Here is a 15941-nt window from a genome sequence, read left to right on the forward strand (position 1 = left end):
TCGGGACAAGCTACTGTAGGTCTAGTAAAGGAAAAGGAAAAAAAAAAAACTTATAAAAAGACGAGAGCTCTGCTATGCTCTTAACGAAGGTGATGAGTGAGCGCTGTACATCCCTAACGTTTCAGAAACGTTTCATTTATTCCGGAAGGTCGTGCTTTCGTGCTGCATAATATATTTTTTCTTCATTACGGTGTTATATATACATGGGGAATAGGGGAACAGACAGACGCAAAAATTCCAAATATATTTAACATACTTTATGCACGAGTATAAAACTACAATACTATTTATGTATTCATTGGTGAGAAGTATAAAACAAAGTGAATGGGTGCGATGGTCTGGTGAATGCATGATACAATCTAACGACTATATAAGTTATATATAATTGCTCCCTAATTTACTTTTTACAGCGATAGCTGTTAACGGGAAGGTCTCTGGAAACCGCTGTGGCTGTTTCACGAAACCCTCGGCTTCGGTGATGCAAAACAAGTTAAAACAATCTAAAGCTAATAAGAGAAGTTTTGACATACTCAAAGATGGTTACGATGACCGAGAAGGTGTCCCGATTTTTCAGCGTTTCCTGTCCCGATTTTAGGAAAATTTTTGTCCCGCTCTCTACACATCACCACAATATAGTCACAAGGCAGTACTCGTCCCTCTAAAGTAGTTGCGCATATATAAGAAATAAAAGTGTCAACATCCACACACAACAGCTACCGCTGAAATTTGCGTTACACCGTCCTGTAATTTTTTCGGACAGGGCGATTGTTCACGGTTGCTGTAGATGAGAAGACAAACACGTCCTTTCTTTCAACCCGGCAGACACTGAATTTTACTGTGAGTGCTTGGAACGACGCTAGATGTAAAATTCGAACGTCCGCACAGCCCTATACTTTTAATGTTAGAGGAACCTGATATTTTGAGGCACACGCGCACCGCAGGGGGGCGACGCCCCAGGGTTCCGTCCATGTCTTCCTTGTTATACCGTCTATGACTCTGACATATACTCCGCACTACGCTCTGACTACACACGTATATATTGTTAGGTGCAAACGCATCTGTCCACGTGGATTGAGCCGTAAAACACGGACTTCCTTTACAGACGTAGTTCTGTCTTGGACAACCCTTCTCCTTTCACGTTGCAACCACTGTTCGATGCCCCATCTACGACACGAGGAAACCTTGGCCCTATTTTTAGACATAAGCTCAGTTATTTGCGTTCGTCCACCGCGGTGTTGCGTGCACTTTTCTGGAATGTGGAAGTCTGTCATAACCACACGCATGACAACATGAACCAGTTGCTTTCCCTGTTCCGCACAAGTTTTCTGGTAGGGCCAAGTGCGCACGGGCTAATAGGAGTAGGAAAACATCCATGTGAGCACGTAAAGTCAATAGTTTCCCTTCTTTTTATTTTTATTTATTTTTATCAGCATTAAACATATCCCCCCCCCAAAAAAAAAGTTTGTTACCCACTTCTCTATCTCATTTTGTATTTTATTTTATTTATTTATTTTAACATTCTGCGAGCCGAAGCAGAAGGAGCCTTACTTCAATAAAGCAAGTCACTACAAATCAGCTCTACGCGTCAGCTAACGAGCAAAAAGTTGCGAGACATATTGACGTACAAAGGAAACAAAAAGTTTCGCTCAAGCGCTTCAACCAAAATTAGCCAACAGGAAAACAGGAAAAAAAACCAGTAAAAGTACCGGTCACAAGACATATTGACACAATAAAAAAAAAGTCTTCACTAGACTACGATAAGGAGTTTTAGTAGATAGTAAGCATTCGACGAAAGTGGTAACTGATAAGACAAAGGAAGTCACAAAATCAAGGATAGGAAACGTGACGTCAGGTGCTTCAAAGACCTTTCGTGCTTTCGGTACGGAAATAACACATTCCGCTCTACTAAAGCTGTGTACTGATTGATACCAATATCCACATCCTTCTTGTATATGTATTTTCTTTTCTCTTTTTTTTAATGTTTGGTGAACTCTTCTACAATTGCCTTCTATTTGTATTCAGTATTGATACCTGATGCTAGTTTTTGAACGACACTTCGCACAGCCACGACAACCAGTTGCGAATACGGAGTCATCCAATGGGAAACTGTACAAATGTTTATAGGACGGCCAAAAAACGTCCGCTCCTCAGCCTAAGAAACCCATTTTTACATTGAAAGGAGGCACCGAGTGTTTTATTGCGAGAGATCGTTCATAATCACTGTATACGTATGCACGATGTATACACATGTACGACTCACATACACGAACACATCGAGGCATATAGGGTTCTCTACTGAGCTACACTGCCGATTAGGACTCGAAAATATCTTACTGCTAAGGAGACACACACACACAAAGCCAACGTTAGGACAGTACAAAACAGAAAAAGGAAGGTCGCTTTGTGACAGTCTCGTGCCCGGAAAGCAATAAGAGCGTGCAGTCATGCCTCGTTGGCAGAGAGTACACATGTTTGCTCTCTCTGAATAGTTTCGAGGATGTATAGCATCAGGGCAAACGTTCTTCAGTGAAAGCAGCTTAAAGTAAAAGCGCAAAAAGGGAGCGCTTCTTGGTTGGTGAAACAGCGCCCTATTTGTCTTCCTTCCTTCTTTGTTCTATATCTCCATATTCCTTTTGTATACAAGATAGTGCCATTATGATCAACTTCATGCCTTCACGGCCCTTAGTAACAAAAAAAAAGAAATACAAAAGTAAAAGGTAAAAAAAAATCCGGTTATACATATAGATCCTTGTGCTTTCGGGTTTTAGTTCGTGGTTGTGGTGATGGTGACGAAAAACCGGCTTGCCGTTGTTGGCCTCACGTATGTGTGCTGCGTCACGACTGTAGCCAGGATGAGAGGAGATGGTTTATTTGTCTTTGACATACAGTTGTATCCGATCGGGAAATTATTGTAATTAACTGAAGCGTAGCTAATTAATCAATACCTATCTGACGTAATGAACGAAATGAGCTCGAGTCGGCAAAGTAAATTCCACGCCCAAAATCTCGCGTGCTTTTGACGGAGAGTGCTCCCCCCCCCCCCCAAAAAAAAAAAAAAAAAAAAAAGAACCAAAGAATTGGGTGTTGTGTTTCCAGAGGTGTATCGGATGGGAAAAGTTGATTTTTCGGGTGGAAGATAAACAAGAGCGCTTCTTGCATTTCGGATGAATATGAGAGATGCTGTGCTGAGCGCGTATGCATTTCAGGGTTTTCCGGACTTTATCCGAAGTGACGATGATGCTGATCGGGAGGTAATAATGGGTTCTACTCCAAAACATAGGTCTATACAGATTTTGCTGCCCCGTCTCTATATATGACTCCTCACTTGCGTTGTTGCATTTTTTTGTCATGACGTATATACGTGGTGCGATATTACAGGGTCAATTAACCGAGACAACGTACGATCTTTCCATCATAATCGACAGGCAGCAGGAAACACGCAGACAAGGCGGGTTACGGAATACACAAACGACACGGCTGTCTACTTACAACTAGATTTATTGTAAAACAAACCACATATAAACCATATTTGTTTTGCAATAAATCTAGTCGTATAGGTTGGCAACCGTGTCGTGTATGTGTTCCGTGACCCTTATCTGCGTGTTTCCTGCTGCCTATCGTTTTTCGTGATGGACGTTCACCAACTGCTCCGCACCCTATCGGCATTGAAGTGCGATATTTTTTCCCGAAAATACCGCAGGAACGACACACGTTGAAACTTTCTTCAACGACGCATGGAGTGCTTAAAAACCGTGTCGAGATATTTCAACTTCCAGATTCGTTTCGGTGAATTAAGAAAAATTAAAAACCACTCTCTCATACATTCTCAATGCCCTATATTCTAGTACTTTCTTGAGCTGTCGGAGCATCGCTGACTCTTTGACATTCATTCTAGGAGGCATATTTACCGGAAGTGTGACGACGGAAGTGCAACAACAACATAGATAAATGATCGATGATGATGATGTGGGATGTTTCCCTGCGTTGAGTGCAGGACCCTACCCCACTCCAAATGGGTTCACATGAAAGGATGAAGAGAGAAGGAAAACAAAGGAAACCCCCTACAGTTCTTGAAGGAGGCCGGTGGCCCTTAGAAACGAAAGAAAAGCGCCAAGTGCACGACACTAATGTCCAGGGTTACTCCATTGGCCGAGAACTTTGCAAATGTTGAATGGCCTCTGATCCAGCAGTTCAAGTCGACATTTAAAGGGCCCTCGCTCGCATACGTGCTGGCTACAGTCTTCTATAATGTGCATGTGGAAGTGCATGTTATGCTTGACGGTTGTAAAAACGAAGCAAAGTAAATGTCGCAACAAACTTCCTGCTGCTATACGGAAGTACGCCAATACACCCTGGCGCTGGCACTCATTGGCATTTCGTTAGTTAATTGTGGTATAGTTTACCTCACATGCACTTCTTTCTTGTCTTTAAATCATTTTACCTTCAATGCACACCCCGTGCTTTGTCTTGGGCATAACCTTCAGGATTCATGTTATATCCAACCTGTGCAGGGCCTCTTATATAGAAAATGAAAGATTCGAATGAAGCGTGCGCGCCTGTCAAACATGGCCATGGCCATCATCACTTTCTCATCCCCTCCACAAGCGCAATGGGGCAGTGTACCGCCATAACGGCGGAGAATGACCCAGCTCATCATCATCCAATTTATGTGTGTGTGTGTCAAACATGGTACAGTATAATCATGTACACTCGCACGTTCCGTTTGCCTCAAAGTCGGTGCAAGTTGGGGTATTGGAGCGAGTCGGAGAGCACCGTCGTGCACGCTTTTTTGTAGGCTTACTTTCGATACGCCTATATAATGGAGCGAAAACGACCGAGAAGAACACACACACAAAAAAAAACTTAACCGCAACGCCAGTCACCCGTTTGACAGGTCAGTGTTTAAAGCACTCGCTCGTCTGGTAGCTCTTTATATACAGAGTATCTCTGAGAGTCTCTGCTACAATAAAAAAAAAAAAAAAGGAGAGAGAGAGAGAAGAGCTTAGGCAGTCCAGTAAGGCGAAACCTTCCTTTGTGCGCGTGTATTTGCGCTTCACGAAACCGGTGAAAATTGGACACGAATTATGGGACAGCTAACGAGTTTAGTTCGGCTGAGTGAGATTCGACTTGTGTATCGATAGATTGTATATAGCGATGCATTTTGCACGCAGTAAAGGCAGTATTTCGATCAAAATCGGTTCCCCCCCTCTCTCTTTCTTTACGGTATCTATTATTAGAGAGTAGAGAATAGAGTGTGCTACCGTTGTTGATACCGTTACCGTAAATCTACCGTACCCATCGGAGCCAATGGAAGCGTGCAAGCCTCGGAACGTTATCAGTTGATTGGGTGCGATAGAAAGGGTACTTGGGAAGCCACGTTATCAGTAGGGAGTGACTTTTTCGGGTTAAATGCCTTTCTCAGATTCGGGGGTAAAAATCGGGCGCTATTTTTTAAATCTGGGAGAAATCGTGCGATAATTGTGTTATCGGGTGTGTTTGTTGCTTCTTTTGACTATTATGTCCTTTCCGAATCTCTCTCCTTTTTCTTTTTTTGGAGTCGTACCTTTCCAGCGGTAATCCCCGAAGGCATAGACAGTGTTTGACACACATGGATGTATTGCTGGGAACCTAAGTGACCCATTCTTACATGTGTTACACATGGCACGACCTTTGTTCGTCTTCAGTCGAAACGTCACTTGAGGATTTCATAGTGACTGGAATTCGGGGAGAAATCGGGTTTAACCCGAATTGATCGGAGGTCATTCCGGCCGGTTCATTCCGGCCGTTCAAACCCGGCCGGAATCGGGTTTAACCCGAAAAAGTCACTTCCTAGTTACCAGCGACCTACAAACAATCACAATTATGGTGTCAATGCACATGTAGGCATCCCGTTTGGTTACTTTTTGAACATTTGCTCTTCAACGTCTGCGCAGTTTGGAAAGGGCGTGGTCCGTACCTTGTCTCAGCGATTCACAAGTGGCACGGACTACAAGGAATTCACTGTGGAAGTAGTCCATAGCCCATACGACCAGTTACAGAAACGGCACTCGATCGGCTGTGCTGTACTGCAGAAGTAAATTTTTAGGGGTGGATTTGTCTAGCGTTTCGCGCGTGCAAAAGGAAAAAAAAAAAGGACTGAAAAGAATAAATACGCGAATTTAAATATATTCGTGAACATATCCGCGTATATACCTCTGAGGCGCCTGACTGTGGACGTTATAGTATACGGGCACTGTCTTTTATCGATAGTATCTATGCCTGTAGCGTCGATACGGTGTCTAAACGCACTTCGGTAAACTGAAAGCACACCATTCAGATACAAAAATTGATACATCAACATGTCGAGAGCAACAGCGAAAGTGATGGGAGCTGAAAACAGAACTGACTCACTCCCACGTGCAGCTCCATCCACAAACGCGAAAACAAAGACCTCAACAATATTTCGGACCTATTGTCTCTCCATGGCCGTTAGCGGTGCTGCCCACTGTACCCATCACCTATATATAGCGCAAGCGATAGTCCAGGACAGCCGAGGTGATTTTCTTCTCAGATGTTTCCTTCCGTCAAAAAGTAGGCGATAACAACAACAACATAAACAAGTAACGATGATTTAGTGGCATGTTTCGCCGCTGAGGCGAAGTAGGCGATAGTGTTGCGAGTAGTTTGCGTAAACACCTCCATATCAATGCAACTTATTTCGAGGATACCGTCTCATGTAATGCAAGGTGTAACGTAATCCGTTGACGTAATGTAGCGGTTATTAGTGTGATTTAAAGCATCGTACGCTATCGCCTTTGCGCACGTAAGAGATAGCGTTGGTGGCCCTGCGCACCCCCAAAACATAACCAGAGCTTCGCGCACTGTGTAGAACCATAACGCTATCTATCCCTTACGAAAAGACGACTGCGTATGATGCACTAAAGCTCTCTCTATTGGAAGACACGAGGCAGTCTGTGTATAGCAGTTCTTGTTCAGTTGTTTCTATCCTGTCCACTTCGTCGAGTATTTGTCAACTTGAATGCGGGAAAAGAATGACTTACTCTTGAGTGCCCAGAGCTTGAGGTCCTTAAAGCCCATCAGGACCTTAAAGTAGGCGACTTGACACTCGTTCGAGAGCTCTGCTTCGTGGCCCATCCTCATCATCACAGGCAGTGCATTCTTAAGACCCTGGGCAATCAACTTCCGACCCTCACTCTCCTGGAACTGCACTGACTCCACGAACTGGTCGTACGCAGTCGTTGTGGTCGTCGTCGTTTCTTCGCCACCGTCGGTAACACCGTCTGCAGTCTGTCCGGACACATCCTGCTGTTCCCCTTCAGAATCCCAGTTCAAGCAGTCTCCAAACGGGCACTGTCCTGCTAACACACACAGTACCAGCAGAGCGCAAGGAAGAACTCCGATTGGAGCCATGGTACGGACTGGAGTGTGTGTCACAAGGAGAATGACGAATCCATCCTATCGAAAATGTGCAGGGTGAAAGAGACGTCCGTTGAAAGTTCTTTAAAATGAACGGTGAAGCAGTTGGGATCACAGCTCTGTAAAAGGACGTGGTCCCGTAAAATCGACGAGTGCGAATGAGAATGCAACGGGGAGTACCTTGATGCACACTTGAATAAGAGTTCCACGTTCGTGGTACGCCCTCGTGGAATCTTGTCGCGTGGTCCGTCCCGTGTACCGCAGCGTGGAGTCAACGGTCAAGCGGCGGAGTTCATTTGCCCACATGTGGGCCATGCAGCGGACCTAGCTGCTATCCCAAGCGAGAGAAGACCGGCGAAGAAAGTTTCCTATTGGACCGCTTTTGGGAGCCAGGAAAGACATAAACAAGACAAAAGACTTCGTGGGGCCGCTCAGCGTCTTTCCAACGGAGAATTTGTGTCAGCAGGAGAAAGCTGCCGCGCCAGCCCATACGAGGGATGCACCCGCCCGCCGCTTAGAGCGGAACCTCGTCAGTTTAATAGAGTTCGAGGTAACTCGTTACTGTAACTAAGTTCCTTTTTCTGGTACCTTGTAACATAACTCGGTACTTTTGCGACGTGGAAACTTTCAGAGGAACCCGTTTCTCTTTCAGGTAACTTTGCGAAAGTAACCTAAGTTTAGTTCCAAGTTACTTTTCAATTCGCTTTTCGCTCACGTCCACATATTTTCTTGCTTTCTCTCCGGTTCTTTCATGGCATTTTATGCCGTAAAACGTGATATTCAATCAATGACAATATTCTATTCAGGGAGTAAAAACCTCTGCCATTGAAATAAAGCTGAACCATTGTGCGCCCACGGGGAGCGCTCGGCTGCACTGGCGAAACGAACGGGCGACTGCAGCACCACCGGAACTGGTTCAGGCAGTGCAGCCTAATCGAACGTACCTTATAACGCCTAGGGCTGCGGGAATAGTACTTTTAAAACTGAACCGAAATATGAAGCGAGTAGTTCTACATCCGAGTCAAATATGAAGCGAATAGTCATATACTGGAAGCAGATACAACGCGAATAGGTACAAATATATCCTACCACATATATGAATACGCAGCATAGGATCCCGATACGTACCTGTATGCGGATCTACGTATTAAGCACCACTCACTTTTTTTTTTATTCATCATCATCGTCATTATATTTGTTGCTTGTTTTGTTGGCGTTTCTTTTTCTTTTTTTGCTTACGAGGGCAGCTTCGGAAATATTCGGACATATTCGGTTTGAAGGAGACATCGCTTCGATTCGAAATTCGAATGTAAAATTTCACATTCGATTCCCAATTCGACTCAAATATAAGGTTCTTCGCTGCGATATCCGAAAAATCCGAATATTCGCACAACCCTACGGCTAACGTTAGAATTGCAAGCGTTCTTCGGTACATCATAACCGGAGCGAAGTATTGGACGTATACGTCTACGTCGTTGACACTGATGCCTATATGGTTTTGGCTTGTTGGTTGGTAGGATGTCAACACCGAGCTATCTGCCTACTTGTGTCTCCTTTCGATGCTTGGATACGACAGTCACAGTCCACAGTGACTGTCGCGTGACGCAGAACACGGACGCGTTGACCGACAGAAACAAGATTGTTGCCGTGTTGTCCATTTGATACCGCGGCTATGGCGTACAGATGGGGAGAGGGTAGCAGGAATGAGTGAGGGACAGTGGGACTATGCGTCCTGGGCCGACTTCAGGGGAACTGTACCGACATTCGTCTGGAAAGTCCTCGAAAAGCCTATGGGAAACCATAGACAGCTCAGCCGGGGATTGGGTTCGATATTCGAACCCTAGCTATATACCTATATAAACCTATACCTATATAAGTAGCTATATAACTGCCTATAATGCCTCTATAAACCTATATATAATAAGAAGTACCTATATAAACGGTATCAACAAATCCAACTTCCTGCAAGATTTCGTCCGAAGTGTTGCACCGCTATATTTCCTCTTATTCACCTCTCGGGACAACATTATGTCAGGACCGCTCCTAAATCAGTGCCTCAAAAACAGTCTGAATGAAACAGCTTCTATAGAACCGGTTTGGTCCCCATTACTTGTACCTCTTATTTTTTTAAGCGTCGTAGCCAAAACAAGGCCTTCAAAACTATCACTTTCACGCCAGTATGAAGTATGCTGTGGTTGCGTCATAAGCAAATTTTCCGGCAGCACGAGATGCGAGTGATACCGCGTTTGCGATCGCGGCCTTGCAGAATTGCGGAGCATCGAGATCGTGGTAGAGATAACGACGTGATAGTAAAGCTCTGTCGGGGGGAAGGAGTCTGATCATCGCGAGATAGGAGGCTGTTGATTGCCTGTGCAACCCAAAGATATCACGAAAGGGTTAGGCAGCGGTGTACACACGAGGAAGAAAGCGACCTTGAAAGTTTTTGTTGTTGTTTTTTTAAATCGCGAGGGATATTTTGGTAGCAAATAACATCTATCAATGCATATCTCTTGTTACTTTGTTTGTTTGCTTGCCCTCCGAGAATGGAGATAGAACATCGTATATTTGCGCAACGAAAAAGCAGCGAAGATTAGGATAACTTCCGCAGAGACCTAAGCTGGCTGCAAGTTCAAGTTACGACAGGGTTACGCAAAGTACATTGGCGTGTGAAGTGTGTAAGAGCCTTACACAAAGCGCTAGCCGAATACATGTAGTGTTAGTCCAAAATGCAGGTCCAGAGAAGCTGCCATCTAAATATAAACTCCTCTTTCTAGATTTTCGTATCTGCATATAGAATCGTGCATGTCAGTTAATGCTGAAGAAGGCTCAACGCATAGACTATCTCCTATATAATAGGCACTGTGTAGTAACGTGCATATTCATTTTGATTATCGATGTGCATCAACGACAACAGATACATAATGATGAAGTGAGGTGTCTCACTACATGAATTATAATACCCTGGCCCATTACATGTGGATTATTGGGGCGATTTAGCGGATGGAAGGTGTTCACGATGACGGTTCCGGAAACACGATAAGCAAGTCGCACTATATTTCCTTCAACTAACCCGCATCACATTGCTGATTGTCAATTTGGCAGCTTCCTTTATCGTATCGCTTCCGTACACTTCATTTTTATCTACTAAAACTCCTTAGTGTATGTGTATTTCACTCTTATTCTCTCACTCACTTGCTCATACATACACTCATGCGCTCTCTCTCTTTCTCACACACTCACACACTCATGCACTTTCTCACACACTCATGCACTTTCTCACACACTCATGCACTTTCTCACACACTCATGCACTTTCTCACACACTCGTGCACTTTCTCACACACTCGTGCACTTTCTCACACACTCGTGCACTTCCTCACACACTCGTGCACTTCCTCACACACTCATGCACTCATGCACTTCCTCACACACTCATGCACTCCGTCTCTCTCTCTCACACACTCATGCACTCTGTCTCTCTCTCTCTCTCTCACACACTCATGCACTCTGTCTCACACACACACATGCACTATCTCTCTCACTGTCTCTCTCTCACACACACATGCACTCTCTCTCTCACACACACACATACACACACACACACATGTGCACACAGAGAACGGATTAAATTATGCAGGCAACAACGTTTCTTATGCTCTGCACGTATACTTTCGGTAGCATCCTCTTACATGTTTTTTTTTTTTTTTCTATATGTTACACAGTCATTCATCTTTGAACCATTTGCACGAGGGACCATTTCCTCGATTTTCCGCGCATTTTCCTCTCAGACGCTTTCAATGTGCATGAAAACGAGCAGCTATGCAACGCTGGACCGCTCTGATCCATCGTCGCCATTCCGTCTACTATAAATACGAAAGGCTTGCCCCAAGATGTCCTACTTCGCAAGGACCATGCTCGAGGAAAGAGGTATCTCTCGGTCATGAACTTGAAGAGATCATGAGCCCAGCATTGCTTTGTCCGTTGGCACAGGTTACCCCCTTAATTACGGAGTATGAACTGCATGACCATCGTATATGGGTATAGTGGCAAGCTGTGTTTTTTCCCTCACAACTGTTTGTAACCGTTATGACCCTACGTGCATCAGCACTGCTTTTTTCAGAGATCCTGGATGACCGTATGTGTACCGTGCCGTGTTTGTGCTCTTATAAGGGTCCACACGCGATGATGATGCGATAAAGAGAAAGAAAGGAAGTCACGACGAAGTCGAACTGGCTACCCCCAGGACGCTTACAAATGCGCAGAAAATATACAAACAGTCTGAATGAGTTAAAGTGATGGAGTTGAACACGTAGAACAAAAAAGTTTCAACCGAGTGAGTGTAAAATGTCGCAATCGCTGGGGGTGACACGCAGCACACATTCAGCGAGTCATAGAATGTCCATGAGTCTGGTTGTTACGTAGGAAATCTTCAAGTGCCCTCAGTGCTTTGTCGGACGCTCTACAGACTGTAGAGCGTCCGACGATAGACTATAGTCCGACTATAGTCCGACGATAGACTATAGTCGGACGACAGAGGACCTGGACCTAATAGTTTCACGATGTCGAAGCTATAGGCTCGGGAGTCCACACGAGACAGGCTGGCTTCTAAAACCCTTCGAGTATATCAACGTATATTTCCGCCACCTGATAATGATGGTCATAGCCACGATTTATTTGTTGTTGTTGTTCGTATACGAACAATAATATGTGGTTCTTGCAACGTTCCTACAGTTTTTTTTTTTTTTTTTTTTTTGCTGGACGAATATTGTTAAGCAGTGGAAGAGCTTGTGCAAGAAAAAAAAAGTTTGCTAATCTGTTTCCGCAAAGAAAAACTATCTGTACTCATATTAGGACGGCACCTTGGGTTCCGAACGAGCACCATATAATATAAATATATACGAATATCGTACGATATAGTCATTTAAAATAATAAAACTTGCGTTATATTTTCCTACTTCATATGCGGCATTTAAATGACACGCTTGCCAAACGCATGCGTATATGACATTGGTTGACTGGTAGAAGGAAAAAAAAAGGAGATGTTAGTCCCAAAGTCACTCGAGAATGGCTGCTCCAGGACATATGTATGACGATATATGGATATACGGGGTAGTATATATGGAACATGATGGTGGACACATATCGCAGCAATTTGATGTCTACACCATGAACAGACATAATTGACCAGCTGCTAATAAATATGGTGAGGCAGGAAGCAGTGCCACCGGTACCGTTCTTAGTTCAACCACTATTGAGGATCAATTTGTGATTGATTGATTTACTGGGAAAAATTTAGATGTGAACCAACATCGATTATGCATCATGTCATATACGGGATGTTGCCGGCTCAGGCTGCGGGATATATACTCCCTATATATACCCTATATATACTCAAGTGCACGTATAAGTCGACATCTTGTGAAAACTTCTTGGCTGTCTTCGAACCTCTGACGTAACCTAAGCGATATCTCGACATAACTCCGTCTGGTGTTCATACCACAGCGTAATGGGAATACGCTATCATGGTGAATAAACGAAGTATCTGTTAACTCTAGATTTTATTGCTCCAATCTGTTATCGCACGGCTGTGCGCGCCTCTACGAGGAGGCTTGCAACCCTATATTTATTCAGTATTCGAAAATTTCAGTCGAATATTCACATTTACTCTTATAATTATAACGCGTCACATGCAGTGTGCGTTGCGTTAGTAGAGAGTTTTACTGCATCGTACGCTATCGCCTTTGCGTACGGAAGGGATAGCGTTGCTGGTTCTGCGCATGCGCAAGACATAACGAGAGCTTCGCGCAGTGCGCAGAACCATCCACGCTATACTTTCCGTACGCAAAGGCGATAGCGTAAGATGTTCTAAAACTCTCTAGTATCTGATATTTCTCACTATTCTTCCATGTCTCTCTTCAGGCAATGGGTGCGCCTGTTACATCATTGAAAGATCATGAAATCTCCTATCAAGAATGATCTCGAATACAGGTCTCGTTATCACCTTTCAGATGTATGAAGCGCGTTAGAATAACCTTATAAACCTTATCGCGTATTACTTAACGACGAACGAGCCCCAGACTTCCTGCATGGGCCAGCACGACGGAAGACACCCGGCAGACGGATTGCTTTGTATACATCGGCGCTTTCATTCCGGCCGCATCCGTGGCATATCTCCTGGGAAGCCAGTTGATCTGTCACTGTTACGTGAACGGCCTATAAGAGTCAGCCGAGGGAGGGTCAGTGTACCACAAAACAGGAAGAAGGTCCCGGTGCAGTCTTGAAAATATGAACTTCCAGGCAGCAGAGCGTCACTGATTTTTTCCTGTCGTCCTGGAAGTCCAAATACGCCGGCGATTTCCTGGTTTTGCGCTCGCTTTATGCCATGGGAGACACCAGGAAAAACATGAACGTCGCCTGAACTGAATCGATTGGACTGCATCTTCCAAGTCCGACATGTTTCTCTCCCGCTTGAAGCCGCGTAAGAAGAAAGCAATGAGTGCATGCGGCAGACCAAATCTAAGGAGCCCCAGCGGGCAGGTAATTTATGCAAATGGTTGTGGGCGGAAGAGAGCGTTTATCTACGCGAAAATATAGTAACGCAACTTCGAAGTCACGAAATTACGCGCAAATGACTCGGACGATTATTTTAACTTTGAAATCAGTGCCCTTGCAGTGACTTACCCCCAACACTCCTTCAAATGTTGACACCCCCCTGACATGACACCCCCTGAAAATGACACCCCCCTGACTCATCCCCTTCCCCACGGGGGGAACCTCCATTATTTCAGCTTTAGAGACATGGCATGATACACTAAGCTGCTATGACGCCTCCTCCGCAATTTGTTTCAATGATGAAAGATGAAGAGCTTGGTAGAGCCCTGGACCGGCAATCCAGAAGATGTGGGTTCGATCCCTACAGCTGGCTAACCTTTTCAGTGACTTTCATGTTTCATCGTTGATTTCTTAGGCAATTTGAGGCTTTGTTTGTATCTGTCCCTTCTATGTTGTTCCAGCCTCAGAACATCTCTTGTTTCAATGACACTCCCCCCACCTTTTTTTTTTTTTTCGTGCTTACGATTCTGGATAAACTATGGACAGATACTCGCGTCCATGGGGGTGTGGCATGAGCATGCGCATGAAATCGAAACGAATGATGTTGAGAATCCGTACCTTTTCCCCAAGAGCATATCTGTAAAGGGACATGCGTGGGTATGTGAAACGACGAAAAACCTGAGACAAGGAGCAAAAAGGAACACACACACAACACGGTTTCTCTTTTGAGACCGTGTTGTGTGTGTCCCTTTTTGCTCCTTGTCTCTGGTATTTCGTCGTTTTACAACGTACCAGCTCGCCAGCACCCACGCACTTCTATACCGTGGGTATATATGTGACGGGGACGAAAATTGCAACTACCGACACGAATGGATCATCGCAGTCGCGTGACTGACAAGCGGAATTTGTTGCCGCGAATGCACACTGTGACTGTAACGTAGACAATAGTTTCCATTCTTATGTACCGCATATAGCCTGTGAATGAGAAAATTTCGATGCAGTCTTTCTACGAGTAGAGAGGAGAGTACGTATATATGTCTGCGTGTAACGAACGCCAAAGGGAAATACTATATATCGAAGAGCTAAGACGATCCAGATACATCTTCCTCGTAGCAACACAAAGGGCCATTTCTTCTTACCTCCGCGAGATCCTCCCTCGGAGCACACACGAAACTACGTTTTTGCATTACTAGGCATGCAGAGCGTCAAACGATCCGTCACATTCGTTCAAGAAGTTGAGGTTACGGCCCCATCTATAAGGTCAAGACGTGATGCTCTTTGTTCTCATTTAAGATCCTTGAAGTACAGGAAAAAAAAAAATAAAATAAAAACTCTTAGCATACCAAAAATACCAGTAGCCTCATCACTTTCTAATTGCGGGCAAAGTGGTGTAGCGAGGCGAATGTGAGATAAGCCAACGAGCATACTTATTGGGAAAACGACTTCAATCTGCGTGTGAACTTCGCTTCGTAAAGGGAAACAGAAGGGGATTAAAAATAAGATAACTGGCGGTCTTAAGACACGTGTAAAGGAAACTTTTCGATATGCGATCCCTTTTCAGGGGATTGGACCGTTTTCTTCTCAACAGGCAACTTTCTGTATAGACGACAAGAGAAGTAAGCAAGCTATAGCTGGTGCAATATAACGAAGATAACATTTCCCTGAGTTTGGGTGATCCCAGCTATCTTTACGCCAGGAATTGCAAATCAAACTCAAACTCCCTGAGTTTGGTAGAACCTTTCTGCTGAACTTGCCACTCCTTTATTGCCCTCCTCCCCCTCCCCCCACCTTTTCTCATGATCCATTCTGTTGACTGGTCTGAGTTCGTCTTGTCGAGTTATAGTCTTTTCCCTCCTGAGGCTTATTTTGCGAGGAATAATGTGAGCTCCCTTGGCGTATACAAGTAACTCGGTGTATATGAAGCCCGGATGTATGTAAATAACCTGACAAGATTGGAGCCAGATGTTAGTGAA

The 15941-nt window shown here is 44.5% G+C and overlaps 1 protein-coding gene across 1 annotated transcript in view; it reads left to right on the plus strand.

Annotated features, from left to right (window-relative positions):
• The window catches only part of LOC135368785 (phosphatidylinositol polyphosphate 5-phosphatase type IV-like), a 48954-nt gene that overhangs the window by 12282 nt on the left and 20731 nt on the right, over positions 1–15941 (plus strand). The gene's annotated exons all lie outside the window — the stretch shown is intronic.

Source organism: Ornithodoros turicata, chromosome 9 (assembly GCF_037126465.1).
Source record: "Ornithodoros turicata isolate Travis chromosome 9, ASM3712646v1, whole genome shotgun sequence".
Lineage (NCBI taxonomy): Eukaryota > Metazoa > Arthropoda > Arachnida > Ixodida > Argasidae > Ornithodoros > Ornithodoros turicata.